This window comes from Carya illinoinensis, chromosome 15, assembly GCF_018687715.1.
Source record: "Carya illinoinensis cultivar Pawnee chromosome 15, C.illinoinensisPawnee_v1, whole genome shotgun sequence".
Classification (NCBI taxonomy): domain Eukaryota; kingdom Viridiplantae; phylum Streptophyta; class Magnoliopsida; order Fagales; family Juglandaceae; genus Carya; species Carya illinoinensis.
The window spans coordinates 28,761,090-28,771,316 of record NC_056766.1 but is presented as its reverse complement, the minus strand read 5'-3'; positions in this window follow the sequence as shown (position 1 = coordinate 28,771,316).

Sequence of the window (10,227 nt, the reverse complement as noted above, 5' to 3'; positions counted from 1 at the left end):
TATTAAATAAAATACTGTTAGAATATTATTTTTTAATAATAATATTATTATTTTAAAATTTGAAAAAATTGAATTGTTTATAATATTTTGTATTGAAAATTGAAAAAATTATACCGATTAGATTAGATGAGTTGAGATGAGTTGGTGATCTAAACTAGCCATTATAATCATTTCTTTGGAGAAAAACTACTATAATTATAAAAGCTACCGCCCCGGCCCAGGAGCGACGACTGGGGTTGCTCCAAATTTTTTTAAAAAAAAATATTAATATATTTAAAAATATATAAAAAAAAATACTAATAATCACTTCCTTAATTAATAAGTAAAACAAAGAAATTTTAAAAAACTTAAATGCATGAGTGGTCAAAATGAAGGAACAAAATGGAGGGCCATAATTGCTTTATTCTTTTAGATAAACTGGATACAGTATAAGTTTTTCCACGATTTTAAGAAAAGAGTAATGCTAAGTATAAATATCAAATATATAAATTTTATACAAATCTATATAGAAATATGGGCTCTATTAAGAAAAAGTGACTTTTTCACACTTTTCTATAGTAAGATCCACATTTTATAAAAGACTTAAGCGAGATTTGTGCATTAGAGATTTGTATATATCTTATCTCTCAAGAGCAATAGTGATGTGAAACGATAGTTACAATATTTAATTTAATATTTTCTTAAATATTACTATTCAATATTGTCTTAAATTCCCACCTAGCCTGTTAAAAAAAAAAAGAGAGAAATGATATTTACAATCTTAAAAGATACAAGGCCTATAAACTTTTAGAGAAGGGTTTTATTCACCCCAATTCTTTGTCGTGTGGAGCACCTATGCTATTCGTGAAGAAGAATGATGGATCTATGAGGATGTGCATAGACTATAGAGAGTTGAACAAAGTGAAGATCAAGAATAAGTATCTGTTACCTAGGACTGACAAGATTTGTTGGATCAATTGTAACGAGCAGCAGTGTTTTCAAAGATCAACTCGCGATTCAAATATCATCAGTTGAAGATCAAGGAACAAGATTTGCTGAAACCTGCCTTTAGGACAAGGTACGACCACTACTAGTTTTTGGTTATGCCTTTTGGGTTAACCAATGCTCCAGCCGCATTCATGGACATGATGAATAGAATATTCAAACCCTATCTGGATAGTTTTGTTGTCATATTCATTGATGACATCCTAATTTACTCGAAGAGTGAGGAAGAGCACATAAATCATTTAAGTATGGCTTTCACTATACTTAAGGACCTAAAGCTATATGCCAAACTTAGTAAGTTTGAGTTCTGGCTTGAGGAAGTGAAGCTTTTAGGTCACGTGATCTCTAGTGGAGGAGTAGCCGTGGACCCGAGCAAGATTAAAGCTGTAACAAACTGCCAGTGACCGACCAGTGTGCATGAGATCCGAAGTTTTTTAAGACTAGCTGCTTATTATAGGAGGTTTATGGAAGGATTCTCCAATTTGTTTGGACCACTCACTGCCTTGACTAAGAAGAATGTAAAGTTCGCTTGGAGTGATAAGTACATAATAAGTTTTCTTGAATTGAAGAAAAGACTTAGGACCACACCGGAACTTACATTGCCGGAGCCTCTTAAGCCTTTTGTAGTGTATAGCAACGCATCTAAAGCAAGACTTGGATGTGTGCTGATGTAAGAAGGGAAAGTAGTTGCTTATGCTTCACGTCAACTGAAGGATCATGAGCGGAATTATCTTACTCACAATTTGGAGTTAGCTGTAGTGGTTTTTACTCTTACGACTTGGAGACACTACTTGTATGGCAAAAACTGTGAAGTTTTCATGGATCACAAAAGCCTCAAGTATCTGTTTGAGCAGAAGAACCTTAATATAAGGCAGAAAAGATGGTTAGAATTAATCAACGACTATCAATGCAATATCAAGTACCACCCTGGAAAGGTCAATATGGTAGCTGATGCTTTGAGTCGCAAGAGTAGATCAAAAGGTTCATCTTTTCCATTGTTAGAAGTAAGTTCTCTCTTATTTAGTATGAGGGAACTGTTGATCGAGAACCGTAGTCATGAAGTTGTTCTAACCAATATTCAAGAATTCATTCCATTGGATTGGGAAGAACTAAAAGACCGTCAAAAGAAAGATAATGAGCTTGCAGAAGTCATTAAGAAAATTGAGAAGTCAGAAGGCCCGGAGGACTTCAATATTAGAGAAGATGGGACTTTGTATTACAAGAACTTAAGGGTCATCCCAGTAGACTAGGAGTTAAAGGATAAGGTGTTGAAGGAAGCTCATAACACACCTTACATGCTCATCTCGGTAGTACGAAGATGTACCAGGATTTGAAGCAACATTTATGGTGGGAAGAAATGAAGAAGGACGAAGCATAATTTATGAACAAGTGTTCTATTTGCAGATTAGTTAAAGTTGAACACCAGAAGCCTGCAGGTGATTTACAGTCACTCCCAATCCTGAAATGGAAGTGGGAGGATATCTCGATGGATTTTGTAGTGGATTTTCCAAGGATCTCAGTCGAAAATAATACTATCTAGGTGATAGTTGATCGTCTGACAAAAAGTGCCCACTTCATACCCATCAAGAATACAGATTCTCTAGAGAGATTAACAAGAATTTATATAGCAAAGATTGTCAGATTTCATGGAGTACCTAAGACAATTGTGTCAGATAGAGACTCTCGTTTCACATCACAATTCTAGCAAAGTTTGCATGGGTAGTTGTTTGAGGTTCAGTAGTGCATACCATCCACAAACATATGACAAACAAAAAGGATGATTTAGATTTTGGAAGATATGCTGAGAGCCTGTGTACTGGAACATGAAAGGAATTGGGAGAAGCAACTACCTCTAGTAGAGTTTGCTTACAACAATAGTTTCTCGGCCACCATTTAGATGGCACCATATGAAGCCTTATATGGTAGGACGTGTAGATCACCGTTGTATTGGGACAAAGTAGGGGAAAGTAAAGTTTTTGGACTAGAAGTCTTGCAAGAGATAAATGACCAAGTCCACATGATCAGAGAAAGGATGAAAACAACACAGAGTCGATAGAAGAGCTATGCTGATAATCGAAGGAGGAGTATGGATTTTGAAGTTGGAGATTGGGTCTATGTGAAGGTATCTCCTATGAGAGGAGTAATCCGTTTCGGAGTGAAAGGCAAATTAAGTCCAAGATACGTTAGACCTTATGAAATAGTGGAGAAAGTGTGAGCAGTTGTGTACCATCTAGAGTTGCCAACTAAGTTCCACGGAATTCACAATGTTTTCCACATGTCCTCTTTGAATAAGAGTTTTTGGAAATCAGACACTAGCAATGGTGGATCCCGATAGTGTACCTTTGTAATCCAACCTGACTTATGAAGAGAAGCCAGTACAGATCATTGACTGAAAGGATAAAGAGTTACGGAACCACAAGATTCTATTGGTCAAAGTACTTTGGTAAAATCATAATGTTCAAGAGGCGACTTGGGAAAAAGAAGCCAATATGCGAGCCAAGTACCCCTAGTTATTTGACACCTAATCCAGTCTTGTTGTGTTGCTTTGGTTTCGCCTTAGCTGATATTTTGTGGTTTACTTGTACAGGATTTAGACTAGATGTTGTACTTCATTGTTTGGATATTAATAAAGTATATGTTTCCATTTCAGAGTGTTGTGGACCATCTCTTAGTGTGCATGCTATAGATTATTCTCCATTTTGATTGTGTTCTTTATGTAGTTCCATGGCATGAGAGCGCAAGACCACCCGAAAATCAACCCTTCCCACACAGTGAGTGCGCGAGATGCGAGAAGAACGTCGTAGAATATGACATGATGAGCTAAATAGAGAGTTAGCCACCTATTGGTAGAAGATGGAACACCTAGAGCACCACCGCACGCACATCTTAGATATCGACAGTAATGGAGTGGGATACGAGAGGAGAGCATTACCTCATGAGGAACATTACCTGCCATTACACCCAAGTGGTTAGATAGGGATAGATTCAAGGCTAGGATGGCATGGGACCAAGCAGAGTCTAGCAGAGCAATAGAGGAGTGTATCGTAGCAGCCAATGCTAAGCTTGCAACGTCAGGCTCATCCATGTCATAGACTCACCGTGGATGTTTCTTGGTTGAGGGTCAGGAGCCAGATAGTGACAATGAAGAGGTCATGCAGCACCCCGACCGAGGACATTTCGGCCACATGGCATATGATTTGGAGGATGACACGTTCTACTACTTACCACAGTACGCCATGCTGATGGACAATGATGCACCACCACGGGAACTGGCTAGTGACGATATGTCCAACGATGGACAATAGGTTTGGTGAGCAACATCTTTTTCTTAACTTATTGTTTGTTACTTGGGCAACAACTTTAAGTTGGACAATGGTATATTTGGGTTTGTATTTTTAAAATTTCAGTTTAAATTCTAGGGTATTTGAAAAGAAAAATAGATAAATAAAGTAGGTTTTACGATATTTATTAAAATTTAATATTAGTTAAAAAATTCATTAGAGAAAATATAAATTTTATGTATATATACATCCCTCTTTTGATTTTAAAATTTAAACAACTTTGGAGAAAAATATCCTTTCAAATTCGTATCTAAACTTGAGGGTCTCAAGTGAAAGATAGATATATACATGGAATTGACCTATAATATTTTAAAGTAATGTTAAATACAATGCTCAAATAGACAAGTCTTACACAATCCTTTTATATACTATTAGTTTTGAAGTTTGAACAAAATTAAGAGACTCCACCTCATTCTTCTTTTTCACAAAACTTTAACATATTTCAAATGTCCTAATGAATCCTATATCATCTCTTTATAACAAAATTATATAAAAATACTTTAAAAACAAAGAACTATTTAGAAAGATCATTTTTTTTTATAAATATCAACAATCATTGAAAACACAACCTGAAAAATATTTAAGTAATACAATAATCCTAAGAAAGAATGAAAACGAAGAAATTGACTATAATTTTATAATATATCTAATAACAAACTCAAATGTTAATTTTTACAACCTATAAAATTCTTAAAAATTGAGAAAAATATGTTAGAGAGACATGGAGAATATTCTATGATAGAGATGGGAACGTGTACTTGGAGATATCTCGACGGTACATAGAGCTCCATATATACGAGTTTTGTTACCTACAAATGAATTTACGTACTCATTTGTGTATCAATGTTATTGTCTTCATATTTAAAATTTAAATTGACACCATTTTTATTACAGTCTAACTTTCTAATCAATCACGTTGAATGAGTATGGATATTATGCATAGAATCACTTACGATCAGATTTTTCCTATATCTATTTTTTTGTTGGCATATTCCTCCACCCACGTCTGTTCTCATCTCTCTCTCTCTCTCTCTCTCTCTCTCTCTCTCTCGTTCCATCACTGTCCCATTAGCAATTTCAACTACAGAATCACTATCATCCGCATGCACTCCCTGGTCCCTTGCGCGCCCATGTAAGTACAGGAACCATTGATTTAATAAATTTCTATGGTTTTTGCCCCCACTACAAGAAAAATGGCCTCTTGCGGCTAATTTATAGCGGCGAAAAGACTATTAGCAACTAATTTTAGTTGCTAATAGTCTTTTCGCCGCTATAAATTAGCCGCAAGAGGCCATTTTTCTTGTAGTAAATTAGTTGCTAATAGTCTTTTCGCCGCTATAAATTAGCCGCAAGAGGCCATTTTTCTTGTAGTGCCCCCACATCATGCGACTGATCCACTTCATCATGCTACCATCCATCTCATGAGCACCTTTTGTAATTGGATGTACAAGCAGCTGAGGGTCGTCGAAGGTCACCACGTACATGTGTTGGAATCTTTAAAAACAAAAAAAGGCTACTCCCAATATCATTTCCTTTGTCCTCAGACGACTTTCAGGGACGGTATAAAATATCAGAAAAGAATTAAGTACTAAATATTGCAGCATCAAAATCGCCGAAAGTTGCCCTAGTCGCTACCATATATATACCATGCGAGAATCACCATCTTTGGTCCTTTCACCCTCGTCTTTCTCCCTCTTGTCCGTATATATAGTTGTAGTTTGGTTTCTTCCAAAGTTTTAAATCTCGTTTTCGTGATTATTTTGGTTTAAGAAATAGAATATTTTGGTACCACTATATTTTGATAGTTTTGGGACTAATTATATAATATATATAAATATATATAAACTACAATTAATAGAATAAATATATATATTTATATATATATATATATGTAAGTGTATATTATATATATGTGTATATATATGGAAGAATTAAAAATTAATAAAATAAATATACATTGAGAAAATCACAAACTTAAGTAGAGACACAAAACATAAACGATGAAAAAAAATAAAAGTAAAGAAATTATTAAAAATAATGATATTTAAAAAAAATAATGAATGAAGGGATATATTTAATATTGCAAAAAATTAAAATTATATAAATACATTTTATATTCTAGAATTAATTAAATATCATCTAGATTTAAAATTTACAAAAATGCTATATATCCAAGCTTAAGAAAATTACAAAAACAATTCAAAACAAAATAGGGTGCAAAATGCCAATTCCGGCTAGAATTTAACCGAAATGGGTAAAACAGACTAGAATTGGTTGGAATTTAGAGTGAAACGGAACGAGAAGATATAGTATACCAAATACTAGATCGGAATGGAAAATTCCAATCAAAATACTCGGAACATAATGAAATTTAAAACTATGGTTTCATCCCCTCCAATTATACCAGCTTTCATACTACCATCTAATACATGCACTAGTCAGCAAAAGCAAAAACACTCTTATAATAAATATATCCTCTCATTGCTGCCTAGAGCACTAATTTTAGTATCAAAACACTGATTTGGATAGTGAGTTGAAATGATATCAGTTGAGATGATTTATAAATAATAGTGAGATATTTGAGTTGGGATTGGATTAGTTACATTAAATGGTTTAAGTTAAAATATATTATAGAGTTTTGGGAAATAAGAATAAAAAAGTTGAATAAAAATATTATAGAGTTAAATTATTATTAAAATAAAATTTTTTAATGTTTTTTTTTTTTTAGATTTGAAAAAGTTGAATTGTCTTTTATATTTTATTTAGAAGTTTAGGAAATTTATAATAATTAAGTAATGATTAGATGAAAAAATTAAAAATTAAAAATTAAAAAATATTTATTTATATTATTTAGATATTAAAATAAGATAGAATAATAAGATAGAATAATATGAAAGCATCTTAATGCAAGATTCCAAACCAAGCCTAAGACTCTTTTTATGCTCATAGTCCTTAAACATGCGGTCTTCTCTATTTTGTAATCATTTATCATTAGTATATGCAAAGTTCCACGTTCCTTCGTCGTCTTGGAGCCACCCACCCATCATTATTCACCTTGTCTAGAAAATTACATCAATAGAGCGATAGGCGTCCTTAGCTTGTCCTTTCCTACCCATCGGTCGGTGAATTGTCCGACAGATAACGTGTTGTTATGGTCCTGAGTACTCTCTCTTGCTATTAAATCTTATGAATAATCATGAAATGCTTTTTAATTCATTTAAGTAGCATTTTAAAAACTACCATCTAATGTGTAGAGAAAGGTAAATAATAATCATCAAATACTTCAAATATACATCCACAGACATTAAAAATTATATTAAAATCAATCCATGTCTAACTCGAGCCAATATGGCTCATTAGACTAAATTTAGATAAATTCAGTTAAGTTTAATTTTAAGTTAGACTTAACATCTAACTATCAAAATTTTAAAATATTAAATTCATCTCAACTCAAAACCTCTTCATACATGAGACTAGCAATCTTTTTTAACTTAACATCTCTTTATACGCGTGACTCACAACATTTTTCAACTTCTTATAAATACATCTAAACTCATCTGAACATCTAAACATATTTAAATTCATCTTAAGTGAATCCCATAAAACCATTCTATCATCTCATGAACTCACTACTATTCGTAAATAACTTAATTTATCTTAACTCAACTCAACATTCAAATAAGGTCTAAGATCAATACATATATTCTACTTGGTTTATCTAAGTTTCAAATAAACAATGATAAAATATTTACATCCCAAGTATTCTTTAACAAAAGATTACATTACATGAGCACAACTTTTATAGAATTTTATATTTATAGACAACTATAGAAAACTTCATTTTTCACGGTTGACCTCAGTCACTTTACCCTCTCGGCCTACATGGTCTAGTTAACCATACTTGCAATGAGATTTTTAACCCCTAGCTAGCAGAAAACCCTAATCTTTATGTCGTCTTCAATTTTATACTAAATTAAATTGAGTTCTTCTATGCTTAACTAGCTGTGTCAAACGTACCATCCGCATCACTGAAATAGTAAAATTTAATTTTTAAGATTTAAATTTAAAAATTTCTATTTCAAATCAAATTATATCATATAAGCATTTTATTAAGTGTGCTCTATACACCGACTTAAGAATAGGATTTTTCAATCAAATTTAATCTATATAAATTTATAATTAGCCTCGAATCCTATAGTTTAATCACTTACACATGATTCATTAATTTGAATTTTAAAACCCTAATGTACATGTCTAGGCCAAACCCCTATAATTTTCCCCCTCCAAAATTACGTCTTCAATCCTTAATCAAACTCACTCGATACACTTTAAATATCACAAATTCCTCATCTTATTTTAGATATATGATTTTTCAAATAAAAATATCAACCCAAATTATATGGCCCTAACGGAACCCTATATAAGATTTCCTCCAAGATCTTCATCATGATCAATCATCACATCTTGGTCAACTGCAATCAAGTACTACAAAATTTAAAACGTGTAGAACACTTCTTAATTTGGTCACTCTCTGTAACCCTAACAAATCTCTTTATGGGTACTTTTATTTTTTGTGTAGGATACTTGTATGCTCTTAGTGTATGTGTTATTTGGTGAAGCATTTATGAAATTTTGCAAGAAGTTGGAGTGAGGATATTGGAGTTGGGAGAATGAGAAGTGGTTGGAAAATTTGAAGAACGGAGAAAAAGTAAAAATGAGGTTGGGGATTGGTTTTGGGGCAAGAAAGGAAGAAGACGCAAGTTTTGAGTCAACTCCACGTCTCCTCATTACACTTTTCAATATCTTTACTCACTCTTAATGCCACTTGCCCCACACCTAGGGGCATGAAATTGCTTTTTAACTCTAACTAAATCCAGACCAACATTATTTGGTCTCTATTGATCACATATGGCTGCCATGTGGCATGCCATATGGCTCCCTCCTCACCCACTGGGTTCAAGCTTTTTGGCTAAATATGCAATTTTGTGCATTTCTAAATCTTTTTTTTAGGTCATTTCCTTAGCTAATGATGGTATCTGCTCATCTTTCCATTGAGTTGTTCTTTTTACACTTGTAGTATCAAAACAAAAATCCAAAAATTGTATGGTTTGAACTCCAATAAATTTCCAGAAGTCTTAAAACAAATGATTGAGACACGAACACAGGATCTCTGATCTCGCTCATTTAGATTCAAAATTTCCGATTCAAGGCCTCGGTACTTTCTCTTTCCATCTCAATCTCGCCTCCGCTCTACAAACTTACAACTTAACAATTCAGGGGTAGCCCAACACTAAGACAACTAGGTAATTGTCTAAGAGTATTGATATTGGTTTATCTATACGCATAAGTAAATACAAATTTGTGGATGTACTGTTCACTCCACAAATCCTATTTTATTAATTTCTTCTCTCTCCTTTCACTCTCTCTCTCTCTCTCTCTCTCTCTCTCTCTCTCTCTCTCTCTCTCTCTCTCTCTCTCAATAGTGTAACTTGATGTTTTTGAGAACAAGGTAAAAGGATAGAATTTGTAATGGGTGCTAATGAGTCAAAGTCAATCTCCAAAATATGTGATTTTATATATACATATAGATAAACCAATACTAATGCTCTAAGGCAGCTCCCACCAAATAAGTTGGCCTCCTACAAATGAAAATATTAATGGCCTATACTAAGAATTAAGAATTCCGAAAAGGGCCCCTAAGATATTATATTTGGAAGTATGGATTTAAAAAAAAAAAATGTATCGTCGGATAACTGCCTGGATGCACACGGATTCCGAATTCTGGATTTCGGGTTGGATCGAAAAAAAATCTGGCTTCGTTCTACGCCCCTACTTTGGAGGTGAAGTTGCTGGCTATTTTTCGTGGTTTACAAATCTGTATCCCTCTAGGCATCAATGAGTT